Below are 18,412 nucleotides of genomic sequence, written 5' to 3' on the forward strand. Positions count from 1 at the left end.
AGCAGACTTGCTAATCTCTGCTATTCAAAAGACTTGGCCCTTCTTCTAGAATACACTATCTGTTTTTAATTTATATGGAGTCCCTCTCCTTTGTAGCAATTCAGATGGCTGATTGACTTGGAAGTTTGGGAGGTTTTCTTGGTTTTCTCTTAATTTACTATAAAATATGCTTGGAATTATTCTTAAGAAGAGCATTAATATGAAAAACAAACTTGGCATAGAAGAAACTGGCAACGAACAATCAATAAGCTCTTTCCAACACAAAGTAATCATCTTTCTTATAAAATGAGTTCTAACACATTAAATTACCTGAATGTCATGGGGATTAGAATTCCTCATTCACCTTGGATGAATCTGACACAACTCTCTCATGGGTGTGTTAATGTAGGAAGGGGGCCTGAGAACACAATATACCCCAGTGAATAGCAGTACCTAACCAAGTCTGGGACAGCCGATTGAAAATTTTAAATAATATACTTAGGAACAAATATACTCCTTTGAACTTGTACACCATGCATTATTAATTCTATTTTGAGAAAATTACTTTGCATAACTGTGTTCTTGTTTCAATTCAAAACCAATATATGACTTTTTAAAAATTCATAATTGTCTTTGAGTATGCAATAGAAAGGTACTATTCCATATGGATCAATTTTTACATAATTTTCAACTTTAATAGTCGGAATATTTTTCTTTTCTGACGAAAAATAAAATAATATATTTTTGCTTCCAAAAATACATTTTGAATGAGGGAGTAAATAAAAACAAAAGAAAGAAATACATTCAGGCAAAGAGGAAAATTTGCTTGTAAAACAAAGGCCATGAATAATAATAATTTTGTGAATTTCCAATTTAGTGTAAAAACCCAAAAATCTTTTTTGTTTCAGTATGTTCTAATAAAAGATAGCATCATAGTAAAAAAAATTCATAAACAGAAACCTCAATTAGAGTCAGGAAGCCAGAAGGGGGAGCTCTAATGCCCTATGATGATAGCAGAGCCCAACAGAAGGAAGAAAAACTTCCTCTTCTTGCCTAGCAAAAGTTAGCCAATGAGAGGCTGTCACAACTCAGCAAATAAAAAACCACCATATTTCAACTCCCAGTGCCTTCAATGGACCCTTTATTTACTATAGCCTTCCCAAATTCCTTTCCGTCTATATAGAAGAGTACTCCTGTATCTTTACTGGAGACTTGCACATGGCTTGCTACAATTGTAGACCTCAAACTGCAATTTTTTGCTGATCCAGAATAAACCCATTTTTGCTACAGAAATAACTGGCAGTCTATCTGTTTTAGGTCAACAGTTTGGCAGCCCATATGGGGATCCAGAGAAGACCCCAGACAACTCCAAGGCTGGTGAGCAAACAGGTACCCACATGGAGCCCACTGTTGCTCACTGCTTTTCTTGCCAACTCTGGAGTTTGGCAGTAAGTCTTTCTACTGAATTCAAGCTCTTATCTTCTTTGTGCTTAGAAGCTTTTTAGGTTTTATTAGAGATTTACTTTAAGGCTTTCGCCTTTCTGATTAAGGTCTTGTTCTTTATGCGAGTATTCATTTGGCACTTTGGCCTGATTTTGAAATCAGGCTATTTCAACTGGAACTGTGCTAGTGTTTAACCCATTGCCCTTTGGAACAAAGGCTGTTATTCCTGGAACTGGCTAGGCTTTGGTCCATTCCTTCAAAAACAGGAGATGTTTCACTGGAATTGTGCCAGTTTGATCTTCAGCCCAATTCCTTTGGGAATAAGGGCTGTTCTACTGGAACTGCACTAAGCAGCTTTTGGTCTGGCTCCTCTGGGACTAGACTGTTCCCTTGGAATTGGCTGGTATTAGGCTTACAGGTTGTTTGACCTATTTGAGCTGCTTGAGCTGTTTAAGCAGTATGAAAATTATTCTCTTACTCTAGGAAAGAAATTCAGGGAAATGTGATTCCAGTTATCTAAACATTTTGAGGGCAACCCCCTACAAGGTTTCCAGCCAATTTTGTGTTTGAAAACCATGGTTCTTGAACATATGGTTACCTGGGGGGGGAGGGATAGTTAGGGAGTTTGGGATTCACATGTACATACTGCTATATTTAAAATAAATAACCAACAAGGGCGGGGGGGGGGGGAAGAAAGAAAGAAAACCATGGTTCTTCCTCAGGAACATTTCTAAATTAATGGACCGACCTGACCAAAGGCAGTTTAGGCCATTCTGAGGAACTTCTGAAATTCCCAAACTTAATTTTCTTAAAATCAAATTGGGTGACCATAACTCTAAAATTTCCAAAACTGAATGGAACACCTATTTGAATCAGTACTTTGAGGCTTCTAAATGTTATCAGGAGCCTAAAATGGCTTCTCTGCAAAATAAGATGTTAACATTTTAAGATGTTAAGATGTTAAGGCACAGGTTTTAATCTGTTTTATTTATCACTGTAGAGCCTAAGATAATTCCTGACATAGTGGACACAGGGCTCACTTCCCCTTCACAACTCTGCTTCAAGCACATAGCAGAGACCTGTAATAGCTTCAGGTTCTTTGGCATATCACTTACAGGGAAATGCTAGGTTATAATGTATGAAAAATTTCTGCAATTAGCCGATTACTAATACCCACTAGTATTTTCAAACATCATTATACTAATTGAAACCCTAAAGCCATAGCAAAGGTTTATTACAATTTTTTAGAGACTAAATAATTCCCTGAAGTGAAACTCTGGCTCATATGTTAACAGGATATAAACAAAAATCCATCAAAGTTGGGTGATTTGTTGATAGTTTTCCAGAATTATTATATTTGTCCATGAAGGTGTGGTTCTAGTAACTAACCCAGAGATTGTTCTCAGCAAACGGTTCAGTGTAAAAATCAAAGCAATCAAGAAGGCCAGATCATGACTCTGAATTATAAGTATAGTAAATACATTTTTAAGTTAAGGAGCAGCCAGTCATTTCTCTGCTGTCATTAACACTGAATTAAAATTTCATATATCTGTAAATTTTTTAAAATTAATAATCAACTCAGTTTAACACAGTCAAATTGTGGCAGCAAGAAGAGTAGAGAGAGAAAGCACACAGTAGAAAAGCAGTTAAACTGACAATATCATTCAGGCCAAGAAATAATTTCTTAGCTGGATGTCTCCTTTTTCAACTAGTTTTATTAATCTTGTTTAAAATCAGACCTAGTGAAAGATATTTTGTAGAAAACACAGATCTCATAAAAACAAAATCCGAAAAGCCCAGGCTCTATGAGTGTCCAAGTAAAGAAGATATCTTTACACAATTTTCTTAAAATCTCTCAGCCAAGCCCCTTAAAGCAACTAGAAATGCAACTCTAACAGTTAACTCAATGTTGACTTTGAAATTCTTACTGTAAGTATAGATCACACAGAACTTTGGAAATTGGCCATGTAATTTTGACACTAACTTATCAGATTCTCCTAGCAAGTATTTTTAAGATGTCTTTTCATAAATTTGTGAAATACTTAACCTGATTACAGGAAACCCCTCTAAATATGACTGGAATAGGTAAAACACTTTTTGCTGCTGTAATAAGGTAAGACAAAGTTGATGTGAAAAAACATCTACTTTGTAATACCACAGAGAAATTTGTATCAAAAAGCATATTAAACTCATAATTTTGGGAAAATTTACAGGCTGTCTGGCAATGCAGAAGCATTCTAGTGGCTAACAAACCGTTGAAGGTCTGATGGGAAATATGAAAAGACAAAAAATGCTTTGATGTCAAATTTTGTTTTCCAGTGACTTTGAACTCAATAATGGCAGTCTCTTTTTCCAATCTTCTGTTTATTTTTTCAAATAACCTAGAAAAAATTATTAGTAGAATTAATTAGATGAATTTCTTCATTTTCATATGCAAATTTCTCTCTTTAATATGCTAAAAACTGAGCAGCATTTTGATTTTAGTGTATCAGATTTAAAAATATATTTTCAATATGGATTTCAGTCAATTCTCAAGTAGATTAGACAGTGAATATTTCTCAAGCTAGTACTGCAACAAAGTGGAATACCAGAACTAGGCTTTCTGAAAAAGGACATCAGCAGACAGCAGACAGCAAACAGTAGTTATAGGATATACAGATGAGGGGTCAAAGCAAGCAGAGACTGAGAACCAGATACAGAAGATAGCTGAGAATACTGTGGTCATGAGCAGAAGTTCCAAAATACAGAAGAAACATCAGTTACAAAAACTAGGCAAAGCAATAAATTAAGAATACAAATGGGAAATGAGAAATGAGACATGGGTTGCCTGGGGCTGGGAAATAATATTGTAGAAAATTTCTATTCAATTAGCTAATGTCTTCTTTGGGTAAACATAAACCTAGTTCCAGAAGTCCCAGAAATTGTTAGGTGAAGCATCTTAATTAGGGACTAATTAGGTGAAGCAGTTAGGTAAATCCTTGAGAACAAGACTGCATCATAATCTACTTAATCCCCAGGGCATTCTTAGCATAGTGCCTACTGTATAGGTAGTCCCTAACAAATATTTGTTGGATAAGTGACACAAACCATGGACTTCCTGATGTCAGTCTATCTTATACAGCACTGCATTATCCACAGCCCCAAGCACTGTGCTTGTCACAGCTCAGTGACTATTTGCTAAAAGAAAGACAGTGATGGCAGTCTTCAAATACTGTCATGAAAGATTAATTCTGCAAGATTTTCAGGGTGTCAGTCTATCCCTAGTCTGCTCTGAAATTGTTTACAAATTTTGTAAACGCAACCCACTCTAAGAGTTTTCAATTCTTAGTCTCCCTCTATTAAAAACATGGTTGTCAAAAATACATTTATTTTTCACTGGCTTTTAACACTTAGGCTTATTAGTCATGCTGTTTATTAGAAAATAAAATTAATTTTTTAAGTAACTATTTTTCCCAGTTAATTTTATTTTCTAATCCTCCTATACTTGCCTTATACTTAGAGTTTTTGTTTTCTAAAGTTAAACTGATTGAAATTAACCCCAGAGCCATATTCAAATATCTTATCCCTATGGCCCATTTTAGGACAGTGCTACAAAGCTGAGGTTATGGGTCACGTGCTCAATCATTACTTTAACCAGTTATTGAAACACTTCGAGCCCTTATCCCAGCATCCATTTAGCAGATATATATTTTTTGCCACAGATGGCTTAAGCTATGGAGTGTGGACGAAAAGAGTAAAAACTCATTCTCACCAAAAGAAAAAAAAATTAAGTGGATATCCTATTAATGTTGGAGCAATAGCTTCCTTTAAGTAAATCCAGCACCCCACATAAAAATGTGCTAAAATCAAATTCATTCGGTTTCCACCGAATTCACCAATCTGTTGATAGATCTTAGAACAGAGGAGGACTCAAAAGACTGACAAGAATGATTAACAAAAATTTTTTTTTCTAAATAAGTAAATAATGCTATACATGTTTGCAGTAAATTGGAAGCATACGCCCATAGTAAGAAGATGATAAAGCTTGGGAAGCTTATTTTGCAAAACATTGTCAAGTTTATTTGTTTTACATTCTCTACAATAATGGACTTTGCTAGCTACAGAATCACTAGAGCATCTTTCTCCTTTGAATATTCTAATAGTCTCCTAATTACAATATTCAACCCAAATGTATGATTATATCCTGCCAAAAGTCCCTAATTAAGATGCTGAACATCATTCCAATTCCATTACCCTTTAATTCTCTGTATCATTCTGATTTTTCCATGGGACAGGACCTATGAGAAGATCTGACAGTGAGACTAGCAAAGCAAGCTGGCTGAACATAAGGCAGCTTTTCTGCGCTGCAAGCATCTTTTGCCAGCCTGCACACACACAGCCTGGTGCGTGTCGGACAGTCACTTGTCAGGCATGCTTTCAGTGTGAAATGAAGCATAGCTGAGCCACTTTGTAATATGAAAACAAATAATTCACTGACAAATAAACCTAGAAAATCAAACAAGCCAAACCTGGCCGTCTACTGTAAGCGGTTCAGGTGGAAAAGGCAGCCCAACATGTCATATTGATTTGAATTAGCAGGTAAAGTGGAGTAAAAGGAAACAAAAGAGAACATCCTTTCAATCTTCATAACAAATAACAATGCGTTGTAAACAAAAGGTTTTGGTAGAATGATTGCTTAAGATTTGCTCCAGTTTTGTGAGGCCTGTTTCTAGGGCACATAATCTAAATTCATTCATATCCATCCTCTCTCCTCTCTCTCCCCTAATATAGCTATTTTGATGCAAAAATGTTGGGTACAGGCATAGGGGCTTGAAAAGATATATACAGTATAGTGTATCTGGGTGCTATGTTTTGAATGCTTTCCTCCTCAAAATTCATATGTTCAGATCCCCAGTACCTCAGAATGTGACCATATTTAGAGAAAAGATTTTTACAGAGGTATTAAATTTAAAATGAGGTCATTATGGTAGTCCCTAATCCAAAATGACTGTTATCCTTATAAAAAGAGGACGTTGACACAGACTTGTACAGAGAGGGACGGTAATGCGAAGACCCAGAGAGAAGATGACCACCTACAAGCCAAAGAGAGGGATTCCTCCCTCACGGCCCTCAGAAGAAACCAATTCTGCCAACGCCTTGATCTCAGAAGTTCAGCTTCCAAAACTGAGAAAGTAAATTTCAATTTAAGCCACCCAGCTTGTGGTAGGATTTTAGACATCCTTGGCAAACGAATGCACGGAGCTCTACAGAATTAATTATTTATCCATCAATAGTGAGGCTCTAGAGTTTTTCCAAATGAGATGATCTCAATGTGGGGGTCAAAGTACAATTTTCTAATGCAGGAAGCAATTTATGTTTTGGTGCCTATATTGAGCTCATGCAGACAATTTTGCAAGCAAGGCATGTGATTAGCATTCTGAATATTAATTATACCCCAAGTCTGATCTTAATACCCCTTTGGAAAAAATCTGGAAATTTAAACTCGCCAATAACTAAAAAGGAGCAGATATCCACATTGGTGAAAAAATCCAAACAAATCTTCCGCCTCTGGTGGAATGACCAGTCAGGAGTAATTACTGTGGCAGATTCTCAACCATCCCTAGGTGGAGACTTTTCTTTACTCACTGAATTTGGCTACACTAATGGAATATGATGGGAGCAACGTTATGTTAGTTCCAGCCTCATCTTTAACAGGATTGGTGGCTTATGCTTCCTCCTTCTTGGAAGGCAGTCAACATGTAAGAAACCTAACTACCCTGAGACTGCCACACTGTGAGAAGCCCACTCTACCTACACAGAGTGAGAGAATGGCCACATGGAGAAGCACTGAGACACCAGACATGTGAGAAAAGCCCTCTTGGCTTTTGCAGCCAGCACAGCTATTAACTAAGGCCAAGGGAGTGACACACCTCAGCCAACTGCAAGAACTAAGGTTATACAAACATGGTCCCAAGTAAGGAATCCCAGTCAGTGCACAGGTGTTTGAGCTACGGCAAGTGAGACCTCTAATATCTTGAGGCAGAGGTAAGCCACTCTCATGTTTCTGACCCTCAGGCTTGTGAGCAAAATGAAATAATTATTGTCTTAAGGTGCGAAATTCGGGGGTAGTATGTTATATAGAAATAGATAACCGAAGCAGTCTTAAATAAGCTATTGAGACTTTATAGAAAGGTATTTAGGGACATGGATTTTATGTCATGTACCTAAAAGAATATAAAGTTTTGAATCAGAGAGAAAGAAAGCTTCTGCTAAGTTCAATAAATGTTGACCAATTATGAACTCCAATTAATCATGACTTTTTATTGTACTCAGTGTTGCTCTTGAGTTCCACAGTATTAAACACAACTTTCAGTAGTACAGTGTTCCTCTAGAAGCGTTACAGCTCTTCCATCAACTTGGGAACTCCTGTGTGGAAAGTTCATTAATGGATCCCTTTGGTCATGACCACTGCCCTTTAGCCCTAGAGGACAGCTTAGAGATTAGATAGTTCAACTCTCTTATTTTACACAGTAGAAATGAAGGCTCAGAGAGTTTAAGTAACTTACTCCATGTTTTAGAACCAATATTTGACTAGGGCATGATCTCAGATTTCCTGACACACAGGACAGTGAACTTACTCTGCAATATCACTTTTAATGGAATTCCCAAATTATTAATGATGGTCCTTTTAGTAACTTCCATATTTTAAAAAGTCCAACAAATTCAACATTAGGATCTACTTAATTTATTAAAAAAAAAATAATTCTTAAATGTTTACTTCTCTTTTTTTTTAATTTTGCCTATATATTTATTTTATTGGCTGTGTTGGGTCTTTGTTGCTGTGCGCAGGCTCTTATCTAGTTGCAACAAGCGGGGTCTACTCTTCGTTGTGGTCGTGGGCTTCTCATTGTGGTGGCTTCTCTTGTCACAGAGCACTGGCTCTAGGCGCATGGGCTTCAATAGTTGTGGCATATAGGCTCAGTAGTTGCGGCTCACAGGCTCTAAAGCACAGGCTCAGTAGTTGTGGTGCACGGGCTTAGATGCTCCGCGGCATGTGGGATCTTTCTGGGCCAGGGATTGAACCCATGTCCTCTGAGTTGGCAGGCGGATTCTTAACCACTGCCCCACCAGGGAAGTCCCAGGATCTACTTAATTTACTTTTGTACTATAGTACCTTTCCTATACACACATATGCATGTGTATATATATATGTATGTATATGTTTATACATATACACATGCATATATGTATGTATATGTGTATATATATATGCACATGCATATATGTATGTATATGTTTTTATGTGTGTGAATATATATATTTCAAAGGCAAGCATACTAATTTTTCTAATAAAATGGAAATTAATCTGTGCATACTACATAAGCATTATGAAGTAGGATACAAATCACAGGGTGTTTCTGGAAAGAGTTTGATTTTGTGGAGATTAGTAAACTATTAATATAATGAAACCCAGTTGTATCAGGCATTATCAGATGGGGAACAAATGCTCTGTCAGTTTAAACCCAATCTGCAGAGGCAGTCAGCCACGTGCAACCAGAGATGATGTGTTCTACTGCGTGATGCTGGCTGGAGCTCTGCGGATACGTACCTTACTGTGATATGAGCCAGTGGGGACCTCTGTGTAGGCAGATTGAAATTACTTCCACATTACAGTGAATACAAAAGAACAGAAACCTTATTAAACACAGATTAAGTTCATTATTGTATAAATCCCTCCTTGGAAAATGAGCCTAATCCTCTGTCCCAAAATATTAAACACAGCACTGATATTACAGTAAAGATAGAGATAATACCCTCCTCTTTATCTTGGCTCACCTCTGTCATATTAATAAGGAAAACATGTAATAGCTGTGGCTGGTGCTTGTGAAAAAGAGGGGCTGCCAGCTAGATTCAGAGTCAGATTCCTCTATCTGGTGAGCTACACGATCTTTCCCACAAAATCTTTTTACACTGATCTTCACTCAAAAGGCCTTCAGTGCAAGCTAATCTGGGGTTTCATGTTGCAAAGGTCTTGGATGGCAAACATTATGTTTGTGTTCTCCAGTAATTATGTTTGACTAAAAACACATTTGTAACTGGCTCTGCACTCAGAGCAGGAACTCCCCAGGGCCAGCGTCAACACCTCAGTAAGGCTGTTCAATTCGAACAGGGTTGAAGAGCAGCTTGAATTTATGCACATCTGCCTTTTTTCAATTAAATACACGTTTTTCATGGATGCAACAGAATCTTTTCTATCTTCAGTTATGTTTTTGGACTTTCATTTGATGCTTTTTTTTTTCCTATTAGAGAATTTTGTATGAATGTTTTGTATAAAGAACCGTCCAGTAAAACTTAGAACTAACTCAAACCTGGGTCAATTCTCAGAGAAAGTTTAAAATGGAAAAAGCATAATTTCAGTAACAATTTTCCATTGCCTCCATCCCTTAGGGAAAAAATTGTTTTGACTGATATTTTATATAATTGGAAGAGAAAAGGGGAAATTAAGAACAATCAGAAGGCAGAAAAAGAGAAAAAAAACAAAGAAAACAAGACAGAATTTATGAATAAAGGCTAGAAAACCAAGATGCTCTTAGAATTTAACTATGGTCATTTTCCCTTTGTCAGCTGCTTCATTACTGCCAAGCATTTTCTCCATCTGATTTTTGCCATAAACTATATATAATTGGTAAAAACAACACAATAGGAGGGCCCGGACAGATGAGGTCAATTTTTTCCCCTTATCTAAATTCATTCTCAATGTTCTAATAGCTGGGCTCATACAAATTGATCAAATAATGGTCTCCTAATCTTTTATTTATTTTTTCAGACATGGGATAGAAGGCAGCTTGCTCAAAACCCATCATTTAATATCATGGATATTAAAATCAACAAATGTCAGAGTGAGAAAAAAAATTCCAAGTGATGTCTCTTCATCTATAAACCAATAAGACACTACAGGAAAGTCACTTTATCAGGCTATTGCCATTTTTATAGGAGAATTTTAATTTTATGTTGAATGATGTCTTCTGTTCTTGGTACTTGTTTAGAAAGAAGTTGATTTAAGAAAAAACTGCAGATATCTCATCAATAGACCTAGGTGTCTTCGAGGTCACAGGCACAGTTTGTAAGGATTTTCTTAGTCTCCACGGACTTATTCCGGCATGTTATTACTGTACATTTCCCAGTCTCTGGGCTTCTATATTGTCAGAAAAATGAGACCAATAAATGTGGCAATAGCAGGGCCTCAGATATGTATGTCCAGTGACACTGCACACAAAGAGAGTATCTGTAATCATTCAACCAGAGATCAGTTTCTTACTACTCACCCAGAGAGTTAGCCTGATGCAGATTGCTCTGCTATTTTTTCATCTACATATGGCCTTTCCCACCTACCTGCCTTCCTCTTCTCAGCTATTTTCAGTCTAAACATCTTATCAGCCTTCAAGAACTATCTTAAATACAACCTTCCTTTCTAATTATGAAAGCCAGAAATCATTTCTCCTTCCTCTGAACTCTTATAATTCTTAAAACAGAAACAAAATAAAATTTTCAAGAAAATTAAATCTAGAAAGCAAAAGTGAATACATTTAAATGTATAAAGACATATAACTTTTCTCTGGAAAATTTATGCAACATATGACAAAGTAGTACTGTTGGTTTTTAAAACTGAGTTTGTAAGAATTACTAAGAAACTTGAGTAATCCAATATAAAACCATGCAAATATAAGACAAAGTAGTTTACAATAAAATAAATAGATGTGGTAAACAAAACATGAAAATATACTTAATTTCACTTATTAAAAAAAAGATGTAACTCAAAATGACCCATTGTTTTCACTTGTCATATTACCCAAAATTTAAAAGTTGGTAATACCTACTCTTTCCTGCACTATTAAGCAATATGTTAGGATGATTAAGAGCCCAGATCCTGTAGCTGAACTGCCTGAGTTCATACCCTGGCTTCATTATTTATTAGCCAAATGATTTTGGCTAAGTGATTTAGCTAGTCTATTGTGCCTCAGTTCAAAATCTACAGTATATGGGTAGTGATTCAGTATCTAATTCATAGGGTTATAAGTTATGTGAGGACAAAATGAATTAATAAATGTTAAATATTATAAACAGTAAGTGCCTGGCACAAAGCACTGTGGAAGCTTAGCTGTTGCTCTTCCAAAAGTGGAGGACAAAATTGGTTCAACATATGTGCAGAACAATTTAGCAATATTCACCAACATTTTAAATGCCAATAGAACCAAGCTGAACCCTGCAGGGCCCCCTCAAGTACAAAACAAAGAAGTTAATGATTAGGACAATAAAGTCACAGACTCAGTGTCTGATGCACATTCCTGAGTTCTTTTACAGATACTATAACTGCCATCAGAGGAAAAAAGCTAACTGCATGATGACCACACTGTAGCCATGACATAAGCTGCTCCATTTTGAGCAGTACTGAACCTATGACTTGCACAATTCCAACAACTGGCCTCAAGGGAATAGGATTAACATTATTGCTCATAATAATCCACATCTTTGTGGGCATCAAAGAAACTGCAGCTTGCTTTGCCGGTATATGTAAGCTGGCAACTAAAACTGTCAGCAAAGAGATGCTACAGACCCATGTTGACATCTTCCACCCTGAGAATACAGTGCCCTATGTCAGCATAAAGAAGTTACAGAAGATGGACCTTCACCTGTAATCCCAGAGAAATGGAATGATGTTTGACAGTGGGGAATTGAAAGCAACTATTTTGCCCCTTTCCTGTTTGACCATTTCTGTTCCCCTCTAACATCAAAAGAACCTAATCAACCTGTTGATTCTTTCCCTATATAAAAATAAGTAAGCATGAAGAATTAAGTAGTTTAAAAATGACTAGCTGTCTACCCACGACAGCCCCACAGCAATCCTGCGGGCAGATCACGTGGGCAAGATAATACCTGAAGAGACAATCAAGAGCCTGCATGCACTGGAGAAGGATGCAGAACCTAACCTCCTGCCTTGATGATTCAAGAGATTCTACCCATTCCTCTCTCCCCTTTAAAAACTGTCATGGCTGCATGGCTGAGTAGAAACTTCAGAGTTGGTCTTGGGACATGAATCTACCTTCTCCTCAGATTGCCATCTTTTCTAATTACAGCAACTTTCCTTTCTACTGACACTTGCCTCTTTTGAGCAGCGAGCAGCCAAACCTGAGCTTGGTGATACCAACACCCTTAATTCCAGCAACTGCTAATAACTTACCATGTAAATTTAATAGTAACACAATAATGAGATATATATGTAAGGATAATGATTGTGGCTTTTTTACTGTACAACCTAAATCAACTATTAGAGCAAATAAATGGGAAAAAAGCAATTCATTATAGGGGGTTTTTAAATAAGAGCTTTTATGTCATGGAATATTAGGTAAAATGAAGCCCTCAAAAGTGTGATAGAACTATTTGTGATATATAAAAAGAGTCCTAAGAAGTGTTATTAGGTGAAATAATCATGTAGAACAGGATATGCTCACTTCGGTGTAAATAAAAAGACACATGCACACATAGTGGTATGGGCCTATTTTTATCTGGAAGAATAAACAGCAAATTAACCATGATTACTTTTGCACACAAGGTCTAAAAATATAAGGGAGTATTTTTTTTTTTCATCATTTCATACCATTCTTAAACATATGAATTTTCTAACTGGAAATGACTGATACTTTTATTAATTTTATAGTCATTAGAGAGTATCCAGTAGAATGGATTATAGAATTCTTTTCTTTTATTCTTTATGGCTTCCTATATTTAAAAAAACATTTAAAGCAAAAAGAAATCCACCATAAGAACTTAAATCTTAAATTTTAAAAGTGTGTTCTATGAGAGTACCACATTTATTATTCTCTCTTAGAAACATTATCCAGTCTTTTCAGTTTAAATTTTCATAAGCTAAGAATATATTATGTGATGTTATATGCAAAAAGCAGTATAGTAAATTAAATATACACTCTGATTATAGCTAAAATGAATATTCATATTAAGAAATACCAGAGGAATATATGCAAAGTAAAAATTATTACATTAGAGTAGTCTTATTTTCTTTCATAATTTTAAGATGAAAATATTTAAAAAAATGAAAAAAGGTGGTTATGTGTTCATATAATTTTATTGATATGTCTAAATTTAAACCAATTCCTCACTAGAAAGTCAATCAATGAGAAGAATGAGGCTATTTTGATGATCATAAAAATTGGGATTAGAGATTGGTGACAGATGGGGTCTCATATAAACCTCAACATCGATGAATTTTTTTTTAACTTTTTATTTTATATTATATTTATCTTCTAGGACTTTTATCTCCTCTATATCGAAGAAACATAGTAAAACTACGGGGAATCAAAAGGAGACAATAAACTAATTTTAAAAATACCTATCCACAAAATTGCTAGGCAATGTGATACACTGGCTGAAGACTGGATGAGAAAGAAAAGACATACTTCCTACAAACTTGAAGAGAAATCCAAAAACTATAGTTCAGAGTAACAGCTGTCAATACATTTGCCATTCATACCTAAGCTTCAACATTCATGTCATAAAAAGAAAAAAGGACGAATATTTTTCTTCTTGAAAGCAACTGGCTACAAGCTTTGCATTTTGACGTTAGATCTCCCACACTCTGACAAAAATAATGCTGGGTGGGAAATGTAAAGAATCTGTAGGCATGATGAGTACCTTGGGTGAGGGCCGTGGCATTTCCAGCAGTGATTGTGGCAGTTCCTCAGTTCACTGAAGCCAAAGCAAAGGAAGATGTGAGGTGGGAAGCAATGGATACAGTGGAAGCCATCTATGCCCCACATGCCTTTCCTTTACTGTTTTCTCAAAAAAATCTGAAGCTTTTGGTAGTTTTTATAGTAATGAAGGGAGTTAAAGAATGCTAATGAACACACCCAAAAATATGAATTTGATTGTATTCTGATTGAAGTAAAGAAACTGCAGCCTTCAGTAAACAGATTTCCTCAACTGAAAAAATCATATCCACACAGATATTATTTAAATAAAAATTAATTTCTGCTTTTCAAATCAAAAAAATAAAAGAAACAGTTGTCAATCAAAATGTGTTTATTCTCAGAAAAATAAAATAAACTGAAGTGTCATGAAATCAGAATATTGAGTTATCTTTTGTTTCAAAAAAGAAATTTGGCTAAGTATATAAAATTGTACACTCAGTAGTAGGACGTCAAGTTGCTGTATTAAAGATCATTCTCAATCTTTTTATGATTGAACATTTAGGCATGGAAATCTCATTTATCAGGACAGGTATTATCCTGACTGCTCTCTTGGAACTTCACCTACTCTGTTCTCAAGCAGATCAGCACATATAAGCTATTTTAATTTATCATTAATTATAGAAGTTAAATGTTGAAAGATAATTTGAAGATCCTCTGTTCAAGAATTATCAGTTTCAGAAGGAGGAACACCATAAAGTTAATCCTGCACAGGTATCGGAGGTTTGGCCAGGACACACACTAGAAGCAGCTCTCTTCCAATCTTATGCCTCATCTCTTCCAACTCACTATCTTATTTAATGCTTTGAAACAGTCTTTTCAATTCTTTCAAGGTCCAGTGTGCAGTTTGGAAACCAGGTGTGTGTGATTCCAATGGAAGTTACTCTAAAGCCATGAATGCTGAAAATTAATTCTTTCCTTCTTGGATTTTGAGGACACAAGGCCACATTTTTTATGAGAGAAGCTCATCAAAAACCAACCTACTATATAATAATGTCTAAGGCAGCCTTTGCCTCTAGGTCTAGAAGAGTTCCTCAGTAAATCTGGACAGAACCACAGATGTGGCTAAATTTCACCTAAGTGAAAATTTCAAACACTTGTTTCAAGGAGAAAACTGTTAAAGAAGGTTAAAAAAGAGAGAGAGGGATTTGAGTCAATACTGAGGGATTCATTTTCACAGGATTAAGAGTTAGAAAGAATTAAACAGAATCTTTACAATATCTTTTGAGATCCTTGGAAAGTACCCAAATCTATCACTATCTCTTGCTTCCTGAATGTTACTAACTTTTCAAGTTGCTTCATTCATATTTCTATGATGTGGCAATGAGTCAAATATTGGGCTATATAATAAAATTGAAACGGTCAAAAAGAATAGTCAGAAAAGCACCATCTGGTCAAATTATAAGAATTTCCCAGTATAAACATCAAACAGAAAAGAAGAGCTAAGAAGAAGAAGACAGAGATCTATAGAATACCAGCATCCAACTGAAAATTTGGATTTAGACATGGTTGCTTACTCATGATACTAATTCCTCTCTGGGGATTTAAATTTTGGAAAATAAATCAATATTGGACAAAATACAATTTACATTGTTAAACTAGGCCATCAATATAGAAGAGTTAGCTATCAAAATTTAAATAATGGAAGAAAAGCTTTAAAGTAATAAGAACAAATATTTAAATACACCTTTCTGGGATTATTTGGTCCAATCCCTATACAAATAGTTCTTTCTTACACAGTGCCAAAACACATCTTCTTTTTTTTTTTAATCATTAGGTAGCCTGATTTTTCTCAAAGAAATTTGTGGCATCTGAGAATTCATTTTTCATTTTTCCTAGAAATTCTTTTCTAAATAGAATTAGAAGATAATGGATATTAAGAACAACATACTCACAGCTTAAGAATATTTACCTGGCATTCTCAAGACACAAGTAGTAGATAGGCACGGTCCAAACTTTTAGGGCTCTAGATATGGCCCCTGGATTTCCAGAGATTATACTCCATCAGAAAGCCTGACTTATAAATAATGAGTTCAATGAAGTGCCACGTTAGAAGTGTCTAGGAGACATTTCTGTCTACAAAACAGGGAATGGTTAAATATATCTGTCCTTTAACTTCCCTCAGTTTGAGTTTCCTCAACTGTAAATGAGATTAGATTACATGAATGCTAGAATCTCTGGAAACTTTAATACCTACTGATTTTATTGTTAAGTATTGTCAGTTTTCACATGTCCCAGAGAAACGAAGCCCGTGTGCCACAACTACTGAGCCTGTGCTCTAGAGCCCTTGAGCCACAACTACTGAGCCCACGTGCCACAACTACTGCAGCCGCGTGCCTAGAGCCTATGCTCCACAAGAGAAGCCACCGCACTGAGAAGCCTGCACACTGCAAAGAACAGTAGCCCTGCTCTCAGCAGCTAGAGAAAGTCCATGCACAGCAACAAAGACCCAATACAGACAAAAAAATAAATAAAAATTTATATTTTTAAAAAAAAAGCATCTGACATCTGGCTATTTGGAAGTGTGAGGGAAAATCTCAGACCTAAATTGATTAAACACATGAAGTCTGATCTTCTTGTACCCCCCTAGTATCTATCGCAACTGTGCCGCCCTTTGAGTCTCTTGAGATGAAAGAGCTCCCTTCACTCTCTTATCTGGACACTGGATAAATCAAGTTGGAGGATCCTCTAAGATGAGTAAAATAAGTCCTCCTAGTTAATTCGAGGCAAGGTTGAAATATTAAAAAACAACAACAACAACAAAACACTGACTAGGAAGCACAAAGAAACTAAAACCTCACAAACATAAACATGACATTACAATAATCCACTGGTTCTAAATTGCACTCAAATAACTTTTAATACACCAAATCATTAGTTTCTTACTCAAATTTTATCTAGAATGAATACTGGAGAATGAATGCTACCCTCTCATAATCAACTCTTTGGGTATCTAAGGGGTATAATCCTACAAATACCTTTCACACACTTTGAAACTTGTTACAATCCCTGTTGTTCATCCCTGCCTCCAATTTCACATTCTATTCCTTCTCACTCTTTAGGTTTGGAGATAAGAAACTGATTGCTACACAGAGTACCAGAAATTACTTTTCCTTAATTTGGTTTCACCTGCCACAGACCTTAAGCACCCTCCCTTTATTCTTCTCAGTGATATTTTAGGGCATTAGTTCTCAGGAAGCCCTAACTTGGCTCCACTTGGGTCTGTCTTCTGCTTGCCTAAGGAAACTTCACGAAGCAGTTCTACTTTCTATCTACTGTTCTAGAGTAATGTATTTGTTTCTTAGGGCTGCCATAACAAAGCCCAATGGCGTTAAATAAAACTGTATGGCTTAAAATAACAGAAATTTATTCTCTCACAATTCTGGAGACTACAAGTCTGAAGTCAAAATGTTAGCAGTTTCATACTCTCTAAAGGATCTGGGGTAGGATCCTTTCTTGCCTGTTTCCTGGCTCCTGCACGTCAATCTCTGGTGTCCCTTGGCTTACAGTTGTATCACTGCAAACTCTGCCTCTGTCTTCACATGTCCTTTTTCCCTGTCCCTCTGTGCATCTCTGTGTTCAAATTTCCCTTTTCTTATAAACATCAGTGATTGGATTAGGGCTTAACCTAATCCATTATGACCTCATCTTAACTTGGTTACACGTCCAAAGACCTTATTTCCAAATAAGGTCACATTCTGAGGTTTCAGATGGACAGGAATTTTGAAAGGACACTATTCAACCTAGTACAGATAGCATTTGGACTTGACATCATTAACTTGTGATCTTAATTAAAGATGCAGCTTTATCTCGGCGGACCACCTACATGGCATTTAGCTCTCCAAAAGTAGCTGGTAGCAGGAAGTTTCCTTTTGATAGATTTCTGTAAAGGATAGTCTCTATATTACATCATTTCAGACTTACATTATCTCAGATACATGAAATATGTAAAAGTAATAGCATAAATATTTTATACCCATATACATAAAATCATGCATTTATATTATTTTATATTTTAAGGGTACAAGAACATAAATCACTACAGCTCAGTTTTCAATTATTCCACGAATTGATTTGTGAATGTGACTTGTGATATAAAATAGTCTCCTTTTTCCCGAAAGAGACAAAGTTCCAAAGACTGAGGTCAACAAAATCTGCTTTTGTTTCAGATGATTAGACAATGAAGCAATTTTAACATCTGGGGCTATAACCATAGTGAAAACTTCTTTAAACTAGAGTGATGAACCTAA

This window comes from Hippopotamus amphibius, chromosome 1 (assembly GCF_030028045.1).
Source record: "Hippopotamus amphibius kiboko isolate mHipAmp2 chromosome 1, mHipAmp2.hap2, whole genome shotgun sequence".
NCBI classification, from domain to species: domain Eukaryota; kingdom Metazoa; phylum Chordata; class Mammalia; order Artiodactyla; family Hippopotamidae; genus Hippopotamus; species Hippopotamus amphibius.